This window comes from Pocillopora damicornis, chromosome 1 (assembly GCF_964200805.1).
Source record: "Pocillopora damicornis chromosome 1, jaPocDami1.2, whole genome shotgun sequence".
Lineage (NCBI taxonomy): Eukaryota > Metazoa > Cnidaria > Anthozoa > Scleractinia > Pocilloporidae > Pocillopora > Pocillopora damicornis.
In genome coordinates, this window is record NC_142670.1 from 5666213 (window position 1) to 5679966 (window position 13754).

Below are 13754 nucleotides of genomic sequence, written 5' to 3' on the forward strand. Positions count from 1 at the left end.
CCTTTGCTTATGTTAATTTCAGTAGCATCAGGTGACTAGGAGAATTGCTTACTCCCCTCTAGACAAGGTTCCCCTCTCCCATATCCGATTACAACCTTAATCTAAACTATAACAAAATTCTCGAACGTGATTGGTTATCACCAGCCCAATTTGAGCACTAATAGGACATTGTACGCGTCATGCTTGTAATTGGACAGTGTAATAGGACACTTAAAGGGACAGTTAACACGTCATGCCTTTGTTAGTGGACAGAATGCGTCATGTGCGCGCGCTGTTGTCTCTCGTTTAATTGTTGTTTTTACAATTGGTAAAAGGACTTCGTGTTATCCAATTCTGTGTGATTAATAAAGATAATAGGACAGAGTGGAGTCCAGTTCGGTCTATAATCATACGAATGATTAACAAAATCGGACGAGCGCGAAGCGTGAGTCCGATTTGATAATCCCCAGAATGATTACAGACAGAATTTGACGACACGAAGTCCTGTTACCAATTAATCAAAACTATGACAAAATTTAAGAAAGAAACTAGACATCGGTTTTACGTTTTCATAAAAATATAAAAAAATAAAAAATCAGCGAAATGCGAGACAACAGCGCGCGCTCATGACGCGTTCTGTCCACTTACAAAGGTATGACGTGTTAACTGTCCCTTTAACTGTCCTATGACACTGTCCAATTACAAACATGTCGCGTACACTGTCCCATTAGTGCTCAAATCGGGCTGGTGATAACCAATCACGTTCGAGAATTTTGTTATGGTTTTGATTAAGAGTAGATTAACTCGTGATTAACAAATCGGACTCCCGCTTCGCGGTCGTCCGTTTTTTAAAATCACTCGTGAGGGAAAAGCATTTTGACAATCAATTACACTTGTACTCAAATTTAGAGGCTGAGTTCTTTCAATCTTTTTCCCCAGTCTCTCTGCCACTTCATCAGCTTTCTCGTGTTGCTCTTATCACCATGCTGACCAATAATCTGCTTCACTGCGCAAAGCCGATATTTGTCTACCAATAACACACTTGGTTCTCCTGCACAAAAACAAAATGACCTTTACTGTCAAAATCTTATGTAGATGAACCCTTTAATCCCTGAGACTGACTAAAATCTAATTTCTCCTTTCAATATCAGACCTGAATCAAACATTAAGGTCATGAGAATACAGCAAATGATCATCAACTGATAAACCTCTTGATTGTTCAACAAATTTTCCTTGTCAGCACATTAGGAAATGAATAAAGAACAGTATGGAGAATATGCATACTGATGTTAGGGTGTAAAGGATTAAACAAAAACTACTGTCTTGTAACTCAGTTTAAGTGACACAAACAAGTCTACAGGTGGAAGAACAGATACATGAACCAACAGATGAACTCAAAGGTGGAATTTAGGGTAGTGGTAAAACTTAGGTGTGAATGGTGAATGGACAGAAGGAAAGAGCAGAGTGAGTGACGGATAGAAAGACAGTAATTGGATAAATGTACACACAAAAAAGAGCAGACAGACAGACAAACTGAGTGATACTGTAAATTTGCCACCAAAAAGAGTTTCTAATGCTGATGTTTCAAGCTTAAGCCCTTCCTCAGAGTGGATGGCTTATGCTTGAAACTTTAGCTTTGGAAAGTATTTAGGAAGGCCAATCTAAATTATTAACTCAGATGATAAAAACACATTATCTTGTTAAACTCCCCACCAATGCAGCACCACAGTTTCTTAAAAACCTTACCCCCTTTAGATGGACAGACAGACAGACTGCTAGACAGATGACAGGATGGAAAAATGGACAAACCCATAGATAGATACAAGTAGATGGAAGAAGTTAAATGAGGATTAACAAATTATGGTATCAGCAGCACACTAGCCTATGGCTCCTACGAAATTTCATTGTTATTTACATGTATTTATGTCATCAGTAACTTATACAAAGTCATGCACCTGGATGCACAAAGTATGATCACTGCACAATACGTGTAGGATACTTGCTGGTGAGGAAATTTAAGGCATACAGCTGAAGTGTGAATTACATTTTCTGTGAGTTCATGCTCTTTTGCTAATTGTTGGAAAGGTTTGAAACACCCACCTCTCAGTGCAGGTGATGATGATGGTGTTTGTGTTGTTGGAGATGACACAGATCTTTCACTCAGTTGTAACAAATCACCTTCAAACTGATCTTTTCCCTGGCTGAGGGACTCCACTGGTTCAGCTTTCTCCCTCTTTGTCTTCTTCTCCACACTTGGTGGTTCATAGCTGGTCTCATTGCCTGGTTTTGTTCTGACAAGCTCAAACAGACCGTTTTCATCTATTTGTGATGTTCCACATTGCTTAATAACCTAACAGATAACAGGGTCGTAACAAGGTTTATGAGATCAGGGATCAAAGCCCCGGGATCTGGGATCACAACACTTGGGATCGGGATCAGCAGTGTTTTAGTGGAATCAGGGATCAAAATTGTGAACGTTTTTGGGATAAGGGATCAAAATTCCCAATGTTTTTGTGATCAGGGATCAAAATTTGGGGCAAAAATACAGGATCAGTTATGAAAAAATATACCTTGTTACGACCCTGAGATAAGCACCCAAGTCAAAAAAACAACAACAAAAACAACAAAGAAACCATAGGTTTCTTGTCAAGTGATGTTTAGCTGCTCAAGGAAGCAAATATGACCTTAAACCAGTTAAAAGGTCTCTCAACAAAGAAACATTTGATGCCCTCCACTGAAAGAAATGTGACCCTCCATGGGAAAACGGACACTAACGCTTTTCCGTTAAACGGTCTCGAAAAACGGTTGTAAACGGATAGTAAACGGCTAACTCGAGCGTTTAAACGGATGCCATAACCGCTTAAACGGATGGCAAAAAATTTAAATGGTTGACCAAAGTCCAAAAACGGATAGCTTAGGCCTTCAAACGGTTGACCAAAAATAAAAACGGATAGCACGAAACGTTAAACGGTTGACCAAAGTTCAAAAACGGATGGCTCACACTGTTAAACGGTTGACCAAAAATAAAAACGGTCAGCCCGAAACGTTAGACAGTTGACCAAAGTCCAAAAACAGATAGCTTAAACCGAGAAACGGTTGACCAAAATCGACAAACGATGAGCTAAAAATTAATGTTTAACGGCTGTGGTTGAGCCGACGAGATCTTCTGCGGAAAAACTTTCAGAGTGACAACGGATAATTATCCTTTAAAGCGAAAATATTGAGCATGATAATTTGAAAAGTCATAACTAGAATATACTTGCGCATTTTATTTCTGGGTTAATTACTGTCGCTTTCATGTGACATTCATGAAATAAGCGCAATTTACTGAGAATAGTCTCGCTACCGAATATCCAGAACGGCTACCGCGAGGAACTCATAATCTTCTCCTTTGTTTATTCTTATTATTATTGAAAATGAACTTCATTTTTTCCTGTTCGTAAGTTTCGCGAAAAAATTCGCATATGCAATGCCGCCACCTTGTCTGAAGCCGAGACGTTTCAAGGTCAAATAACGCAATGAAGTTCCCTTGCAAATAAAAAGTCGAATCGGTGTCACGCACCAAGCGGGGCCGTAAAAATGATTGTCAATAAAACCAAGAAAGATGAATCAAGATGATATAAACAGAAAGAGATTAGCCGATTTAGCAGTCCATCGACTGGGGGTCTGCGAAATATACCAACCCAGCTCACTGCGGCTGAAACACACCCCGATATATGCTAGACAACATAACGTCAGTTCAACTTTATTTACATTACGAGGAACGAGCAAGCTTATGTACATGTTTGCTAAGGCGACACTTCGAGTTAATTTTACTTTTGATGGATTTCCACACTTTTTCTTTCTCCGTGGCAGCTTCAATTGGAAACGTCTAAACACTAGCACCCTCAACGCCTGAAGTTTTGTAACATCTAGTTGCTGTTTATTGTGGGTGCCGTCAGTGTTGCTGTTAATCAGCTCTTTCGAGGTATAGAAGAAAGGCAAAAGTTTCAGAGCGCACCGGTGCCTCTCTTTTTCCTTTTCCAAGACGTCTCGCACCCCTTTCGATTTGCTGGGCGTCACCAACGATCGTATGACGTCTTCACCGACTATGTCGTCCTCGAGGGTTGATGGCTGGAGTGCCGGTGTTTGCGGAGTAGTTGGTGCTGGTGGAGTTGAAGGCACTGGTTCGAACACTTCCATCGGATCATCGCTGAGGAATGCCAAAAAGCCTCGTGGTCGATGGTTTGCAAGTTACCGGTCTGAGGAACTGGACCACAATTTACTCCTGGATCACTGAACTAGAAAGAAGGGATATTCACTCGTTAGTTTCGGACCAACGACACCAAACAGGATCTATTTCCGGTTCCGGTTCAAAGATGCTCAGTATCCTAGTGCGGTTTTCCTAACAAGTCCATTTTACGAAAAGCTTACGCAAATTATATAAAAAAAAGCAACTACTTACCACTTTCTCTAACGAATCCAGACGTTGCTCAATCTTGTTTAGTCGAAGGGACATGTTATCCTCCGTTGCAGACAGTGTGTCCTGTAATGTCTCCATCATCTGTAGAAATGTAATTTGCGTTAGTTCCATAGGTACTTATAAGATACCAACACTTAAGCCTGCTTACTCGCCACCAGTTAAAAATAATTCTAAAATTTTGGTGTGATAAGGGAAATTGGAAGAACCTATCAAAATAACACTTACATGCAATTCGTAATCATAACCTCAGTTAGATTGACATCTTTCAAGTAGAAAATGAGACAATGGTATTCTTGCAAGGTTTCTTCATCCATTTTTGAAAATTCAGATTAACATTGATCAATGTGCTTACCTTGCAGACGCCTTCCTGTACTTTGTTATGCACAGCTTCCACAACAGAGACATTGGCAAGCTGAATGTTGTCGAGTTGTCCCTTCAGGGTTTTACATTCAGCCTCCTTAGCGGCTAACTGCTGGTTTACGGCCTCCAAATCTTTTTCTGTGGTCGCCGTGCATTTCGCTTTCTTTTTGACTCGATTAGTAGCCCATTCAACCTCTCTCTTTTTCTGCTCAGCCAGAAACGCACTATATGGATCCCCACAAGTCACTGAACTTTCCTGGGAATAAAAGCATCTTCATAAACACAACGAAATACCAAATGTAAGACCCCCGAAAAAGAAAACATCGTAGGCATTTTATGACGACTCAGATTCATACAATTGACTCGGACTACAATCAACCTCGGAAGGAGTAATTTCAACTGTCATGAATGCCTCACAAACATAACCGGTATAATGTTAAATTTCAATTCAGTACAAATTTCTGCATGCACTTGTTACGTTCTGAATCTTCTGTTGAGAATGTAACCGTCTCGCACTCAAGTTTTATTACGTACCACATTAAGCTTACGTAACAGTTCAAAGTACGTGTAAAGTAGTCTGCGAACTGAACGTTGATGAAACGACTATAACTCCTTACACAGCTCAAATCAATTCTATGCGTGAAATATAATTCGATTTGATTCAGCCCAAGTTCTCTATTACTTAATAGATAATTACATGGTGTCGTTAACAAGTGGAATTTTTTTTTCCGAAATCAACACGACCAACCTTATGAATACTTGAATTGACTTGAGTTTTCCGTGGCTGCTGGCTTTCTTCCTGTTTTTCGACTGGTAGTTTGGACTGATTGGAAATTGGATCGGGTTCAGTTGCAGAAATGAACTTGGATGACCACTCAATGTCTTTTTGATTGAGAATCTCTTCGTTATCTGTAACCAAGGACACAATGAGGGTAAGTTCGCGCAGTAATAAATGCAGATGTGTGAAGAGCCCATGAAAAAAATGACTGAACAGAATCTTTATTTGTCTAGCGAAGAATTATCAGAAGGAAAGGTTGTAAGACTTACCACCCACAGCTATAATCTCTGCTTGTATCTTCTTGCCCTCCTAGTTGACTGTCACCATGCTCCCTTCTTTGTATCCGAAGCTTTTACCCAAAATCAACCTTGAAGGGGCGATACCAGTAGTCCTTTCTTGTGGAAAATACAGTAACACTTTTGACGGCCGTTTACTAGTTTCTTTGCACAGTTGCCTGAGAGACATGTTTACCGAGTTTGCGACACGTGCGTAGACTAAGATAAAACCGTTTCGCTTGTTGTAAGCCTTAATATAGTGAACACCCTTTTATACACAGCAAGTTGAATAGACGGATTTTTAATGTTTTGATCATTTGCGTATGAATGCGTCAATTCACAATTCTCTTGCTTTAATTACGGTAGGGTACACCCACAGCGATTTGACTTGCGATTTTTTTTCCGTCACTGATCTTTTGTCACACTAGCTGTAGAATTTTCGTTGTTTCTTTTGTGGAGATTTGATATGCCGCGGACTCGCATTTACCCTCTGCTTTACGTAGCGCGCTTAAAAAAAAGCTAATCGCTTTATACTACGGACTATTCTGTAAACATTGATATAAATTTTATTCAGATACGTCCGGAGGAACCCGTGTTAAGCAGTTTTCCACTAATTACTTAATTACAGTAAAGTACACCAACTGCGACCCGAGTTGTGATTTTTTTCGTCATCGGCCTTTTGTCACACAAGCTGTAGTATTTCTTTAATTGTTTCTTTTGAGGAGATTTGATATACCGCGGACTCGCGTTTTGCCTCTGCTATCTGTCGCGCGGTTAAAATGAAGCTAATCGCCTCATTCTACGAACTATTCCGTAAACACTGATATAACTTTTATTCAGATACGTCCAGGGGAACAAATCGACGCAAAATTATCTCCCTCCTCGGTTTCCTTCACATGTTTCAAATAAAGCTCGCTCATTCTGTGGGTCACTCATAAATTGCTTTTTCACAATAGGTCCTCCTTCATAAAGCAAAGCACGCGTCACAACAACAAATGCTTTTGCACGCGCGTATTTCACGAAAGTGACAAACAAGCCATGGCAGACTTTGATATGATAGAATGAGAGGAAACTCCGAACGAAATAATCGAAAAAGTGAAAAAATTTCTGCGCAATGGCTGTGGTTGTTCGCGTGGTTCCAAAGGAGGGCCGTGTTCTACAGAAATTAAAGAGGTAGCGGTGATGTTTAATCTGAATAACTGTCTCGAGTTGACGAGCGGAGAGCTCGACTTGATAATTTTGGCAAACATTCAAGCCTTCAGCTTCTTCTAAAAGAGTTTTTTTTTCATAAGCATAAGTCTATATTTAATATAGGCTTATGCTTATGAAAAAAAAAACTCTTTTAGAAGCCAACAACCTGGCAAAAAAAGAATTGATTTCTAGCCTGGTAACTTCTTTAGTTCTTGTTAGTTTGTTATACAGACTTGCAAACTGTCAATGAATTGTGTTAATTTATTCAAATTTGTGGCAAGTTTCCCAGGTTTTTTTGCAGTGAGCCACACCCTGGATTTGTTACAGAAATTTAGGGAAAAAGGTTCAGCTTATATGTTGGTTTTCACAGTGCTTCTTCTTTTTCTTGCTGTTTTGAGCTGTGCATTACAATGTACCTTAGAAAGTTTACTCTCCCCAGTATTTCATCCCACAACGACATAACTTGTTTTCTTGTTCACTGATTGGGTAACTTTTCCACCACATCTTTGAATCAAACCAGCAGCCTCCTCTCTCTCAATACTTTCAAGTATTCCCATAATAAGAAATGTCAGTCCACCCAAACAGTTTTCTGCTTCCTAAAATTAAATCAAGTGCATGCATGATTCAAGATGTGCAGAAAAATAATTAATTCCTCCCTTAAAAGGCCTCTTAATTATTATTATTATTATTAATACTGTCCAAACTGAAAAGTTATGTGGCAAAAAGTAAAAAAACTCAGTAGATATTTGTCTTGCATCTCTTATTAAAATTTGAAAGGATGGGAAACAAACCGTTAAGAGCTTTGAGAGATAACAATAATTAAACCACCAGAAGAAATTAACATGTAACTTCTCCCAAGAATATCCATACATTATCCAGCAAACAGTTCATGACAACACAAAAACTTGTCAGTTGTTATTATGATCTAACAACAAATCCTTGTTATTAATTTACAGGAAAATGTACAGCAGCAGATGGGGAGAATTAACAATCAGATCTTGGACTTTGAAACCTACCTGAGGAATTTCCTTTGAACCAAGTGCCCTAGGACCATCTCTCGCCACAAAACTACAGCAGCTAGACTTTTTCTTTTCCAGTGAGGGTGGAATTTCAACCACTTTCTCTGATTTTGACACCTTTGGTGTTCCTTTGATTGGAGTTTCCTAATACCAACATCTTTATTATCCTTTTTTGGAGTAACAATTTTCTTTGGACTTGGTTTTGAGCCTTGAGCTGGAGTTTCTGGAACTATGGCAGCTTTGGCAGCCAGTTTGCTCACAGGAGTTGTCTTTGGTACTTCCTGAAAAGTCCACGGATAAAATTTGAAGGGAACAAAAATTGCATGTATATCAAACATTCTAACAGCTGAGAGTTGTCCTAATGAGGCAAGAGTTGTCCCAAATAGGAATGTTGATAGTGAAAGACACTGCTGCTTTGAAAAATGGAGACAAAGTGGTGACATCTTCCCAGATTATCAAAGTTAAAATCCCCAAAAATTTAACTGAAAGTTTTGTCACTATTGTTACTGTTTTAGTATAAATTCTAGGTACAGTAATGGTAGTATTTTGAGTAGTGTTAGTATTGTAAGTAATGTTTTGTTGCAAATATTGTTAGCAATGTGCATCTGAGTAAAAACCATTTACTGTCATTGTAGGACAGATTTACATATACAACATGTACCACCAGTTAACAAATTGAGTAAAATTTTGGATCTTACACAAAGCCAAATTTAGTCATAAAATGTTACTGTTTCATCTACAAGTACCTTATTTACATGAAATCATATCAGATCCAATGCATTCTAGTACAGGGTATCAGGGTAGCAGGTTTTAAGCATTGATAGTAATGATTAATTTTGCAACAATAAAGGATGGTAATCAAAAGGCTTACAAACCTTTTTCTTCTCAGGGAAGGGCTTTTTAACCTCAGACTTTGATTCTGAGAAGTCTTCCTTTCTTTTCTTTGATGGCTGCTCTGTTGTGTGACGGTTGAAATTCCCATTTCCTCTTCCTTCTTTTTCTCTCCCATTCTCATCCTCTCCTTTTCTATTCACTGTGGAGTCTTCATTTTCTTCAGACTTGTCAGATCTCTGTGGGAAATGAAAAAGGATAAAAATTTATTTATGGTTCTACAAGGAATTAAGGGATGATCATTAAGTAGGTTGAGCTCTGGATCAAGCTTAAAATTTGCACTCTTAAGAGTGATCAATTTTCTAATTTCTCGCAATAATACCAATTCACAGTCAACTGAGCAGCAATGTGATGAGAAGAAAGAAATCATCAAACAAGAGGATATCACTTGATTGAACACCATATTCTCAAAGATATTTTTATAACACTTGTGTGACAGACAGTGAAGAGAATTGATTTTAATATCTTGGAGGTGAAAGGACTTGTTCCTTTAAGGCAGCCCATAGTGTTGTTTCTGCCAAAACTATTCCTCAATTGGTCACTACTGGTACCCATTGATTTTGTGACATGGTATGTGTTCACTGTAGACCATCCTGATATAACTATAACAGATGGGCAGAGCATGTTTACAAGGGATGTGTGATTAAGCCCAAAAATTAACATGTGATGCATGACTTTTATAGAAAGGCAAGGTATAGAGAGGTTTGAAGTTTTCCCTGTTTAATGCATAATGCATGAAGAACTGTTTGAAAATTACACAGGATGCCTGATTTTTGCTTTAAAAAATGTGGGTGAAACAAATCAAGTTAGATATTCACCTGTTTTCTCTTATTAGCAAATGTTTTCCTGGATTCCCTTTCAACTGGAGTAGAACCAAAGAAATCAAAAGCAGAAGTTGCTTTTTTTCTCTTTAGGTTTGACTGGACTGAAGCAAGAATAACAATCCATGTGTTAATTATTTCAGTAACACAACAAAAAATTCACTCTTGATGACTATGTAACATTATTATGTTGCTGTTGTTTGTTTGTTTTTTTGTTTTCAACCCTTAACACTTCAAACTCAACATGCATATTCTCCATACTGTTCTTTATACATTTCCTAAGGTGCTGACAAGGAGAATTTGTTCAACAAAAAAGAGCTTAGTTGGTGATCATTTCCTTTACTCTCATGACCTTAATGTTTGATTCAGGGATGATATTGTAAGGAGAAATTAGATGCTGGTCACTGTTAGGAGTCAACAGGTTACATGTGAATGTATCAGCATAAGAGCAGTGTCCTATGACAGATCTAACATTTTCAATGCCTGATGGGAGAGAGGAAAAAACAAATAAACAAACAAAATTTAGCTGGATAATTTTAGAAGAAGTTACAGATGTTACAAGTTGTAGATGATTCTCCAGAGCAATATCTTATGTTCTAGATGAACACCATGGTTTGGTACTAAAATATCAAACACAATGAAAGAGAGTGATGGATGTTACCTCTCCTTAACCTGCTGGACCTCTTTAGAAGCTGTATTTTCTGTCTGTTTAGCAGACTATTTTAATTTCCTGGGCACAACTTCTTCCTCATCTGTAGAAACAACATCAAAATATAACTCAAGTGCTATAATATTAAAATCCTATTCATGGCAGAGTGGTCTAATGGTAAATGTGCCCAAGCCTAGATGAAGTGGATGGCTTTGTTTTCTTTGGTAACCTAATATATGAGCAAGGTTAAAGGTCACATGATGTAAAAAAAACCCAACCTCATCTCACCTCAAGCTCACCTCACAGTAAATATCTCTGTATGCAGCCCTCCCAGTCCCACTCCATCAATAAGGAGAGTCCCCTAAACCCTTTTGTAGAACTCAGTCACATAAAAATATTTAGCCTTTTCATGCACTGTGAAAAATATCCAAAATTCTCTCACATTCACATGAAATTCAAGACCATTTTGAAGATAAATAAAACCAAAAAATTAAAACATTAAACCAAATTCATATTTTCACTCTTTCTAACCTGTTAATAACGCTGTTAACCCTATAAAAAATCAAAAAATAAGAAAAATAAATAAAAGATAAAATCATGACTCCCGTAAAGATAAAAACACCCAATCACCTTTCACCTAAAAGTATAGGGTACCCTCAATAAGTAGACATATAATTTCCTTACCTGAGTCCAAGCTGATTGCTCTTCTACTTTTCTTAGCTTTTGAACTCTCCTCCTTCTTTACTGATGAGGCTTTTCTGAAACAGAGATGAGTGAAAGAGAACCAGGTACTGAATACAACCTGACATCAGTATCCATATTCTCCATACTGTTCTCTATGCATTTTCTAAGCTGCTGACAAGGAGAATTTGTTTAATAATCAAGAGTTTCTATAGTTGGTGATCATTTCCTTGACTCTTGATTCAGGGGTGATATTAGGGTCAAAGAGGTCAATTACAACTGTATAAAATGGAACAAGATTGAAAAAACAAATCACATACCTGATTTTTAGAGGAAGAGGATCTTCATTGGAATCTAACAGAGATGTAAGATTAATTTGGAAATAGGGTCAGGACATCATTGTGATGCTGTACATATCATTATGTGAATCTTTTTACACCATGTTTTTGTAATAATGCAAATTGCACTCGGAATTGACAAGGACGCTGTAAAGCACAACTACCTCTCTTACATGCACATTGAACCATTTAAACAAAAACAGAGGTATAACAGTTTGTGTAGAGTCTCAACATCTGTTCCTTTTGGAACTATTCATGTTCATCCTAAAACATTACCTGAGTCAAAAATTTTTTTTCCTTTCTTCTTCCTCTTCTGATTTTCTTTTGGTTTTTGTTTCTGGGCAATGTCATTATCTTCACTACTTGATAAACCCTGCCCAGCAAATAAACAATAACATATTCACAAAAATGTGAGATTATTATGGTTCTTTGGACCTGATAATAACAACAAAGACCAAACAGAATTGGATAACATCAAGGGGGGTGTTGTCCCTTGCAGCACAACTTTCTTACAAAACATTTCCTTCAACCTCAGAAAATCAAAAAAAGACACCAGGCTTGTGGAAAAAACAGTCTTGGGTAGGTGAAGTCACCAGGTTTCTTTTTCAATCACTTTCAAGTTAATCAACAATTTCATTTTCCCTTTAGTCTAAATAAATGAAAATTAAGCAGTACTTGTCAAAATCGTAAAATAAGCATCAGTATTACATACTGCAGCTGCTCTGCAAACTTAGTAAGCTGCAGTTTGAAAAAATTTTTAGGGAATGCTAATGTCCAAAATATTTTGAACCTGAGTGAAATTTAGGTGGCAGTGTATCACATCATGCTGTTTAACCCTTAAACTCCCAGATGTGATCAACATGTAACTTCTCCCTAGACTATACATACAAAGTCAAACAAAGGGTGATGAAAAAAGTTATCTTGATCTAAGAACAAATTCGTATAACAAATGTACATGGAAATGTGTAGCAATTAGAGGAGAGAATTAGCAAACAGATCTTAGAAGTTAAAGGATGAATACAAAATTGCTCCATTTCACAATCCTGTTACGGTAAAAAAGAAAAAAGGCAAAACATTGTAACTTATCAGCCTCACTTAGCTACCCTGACATACTCCAACATACTAACGAAAATTATACCTACAAAGTTAGTTAACACACAGTACCATACCATTTCTCACATTCCAGTCCAGAAATATACCTTGGGTTAGATATATGTTGTGGAATGAAACTCTTGGTTAAAACATTTTGTAAAATTACCCACCATGTGCAAAATTAAAGATTCATGACAAAGAAAATTTTGCCACGTATGGCAATAAATACCAATTTTGGAGAAATAAGGTGTCCCCTTCCCCGGGAGAAGATAGATGGGAATGTGAATTGCATCCGAGTATGTAGACACTCATGATTATCGATTCAGTCAGACAAGGGCTGTGATATGGGCAGATCTTTTCTCCGTCATCTCTGAAGTCAAATTCCCCGATACCACAAATAACTTTCTCTCTCAAGTACTACATTATCCATTACTTACCTTAGTTTTCGTTCGGCTCTTTCCTACATCTTGTTTCGATGATGACTTCGCTGTAGAATCTTTGCCGGGTTTATTTTCTACTTTCGAAGCGCCTTGCTTCGCTGTCTTTCCAGCAGGGCTGAAGAACGATCGAATATCCTGTGGAAAAATATGTATTTATAATTATTACACCGGTTTAAAGACTACCGCTGAAAACTAAATCGACTAACAAACCATTTTAGTACAGTGATGTATTCACATCACTCTCCGACATTTCGCGCCATCTTTGAAACTCTCCTGTACTTCAGTCAGCGGTCACCAACTTAGCTAGTTTCCAGACTCCTGCTATTTCTCTTCCGCTAATTTTCCGAGAAATGATAACCACAATTTAATTCAAATTCACGGAACCAAATGAAAGGAGCTGTCAGACGAAGGAGGTTGAACCGCTTGCAGTTTCCCCACTAGATTGCTTTGAAAACGGCAAATAGATCCGCGGAGAACACTTCTCAGGGGTACGTACTCTGTTGTGAATGTCGATATTTTCATGAATGAATGCGCTCTAGATTCGCGCCCGCTCGTTTTGTGATTTGGTTGTTTCGTTGCGCAGTCTTCTCCTTGAGGTATATCGTTTGTTTATTGAAAGATATTCAAACTCGCAACATGAAATTTGCAGAAAGTTATTCGAGATTTTATAAGCTGTCATTCAAAAACAATTTCATATAATATAAAATGACTCTATAGAAAAAAATATGAACATCTCTGTAGTATTCTTTGCTGAATCTTCACTACGTTCGCAAAGATA

The 13754-nt window shown here is 37.8% G+C and overlaps 1 pseudogene across 1 annotated transcript; it reads right to left on the reverse strand.

Moving 5' to 3' along the window:
• Window positions 1-3708: 3708 nt before the first annotated feature.
• On the reverse strand, window positions 3709-13226 carry LOC149051555 (uncharacterized; annotated as a pseudogene). The gene is made up of 12 exons (XR_016189141.1): window positions 13212-13226; window positions 12974-13111; window positions 11721-11817; window positions 11427-11460; window positions 8940-9132; window positions 8062-8345; window positions 7462-7641; window positions 5947-6122; window positions 5550-5808; window positions 4794-5057; window positions 4424-4522; window positions 3709-4259 (listed from the first exon to the last, which is right to left on the reverse strand). The product of XR_016189141.1 is annotated as an uncharacterized LOC149051555 (transcript).
• Between the last annotated feature and the right edge of the window lie 528 nt (window positions 13227-13754).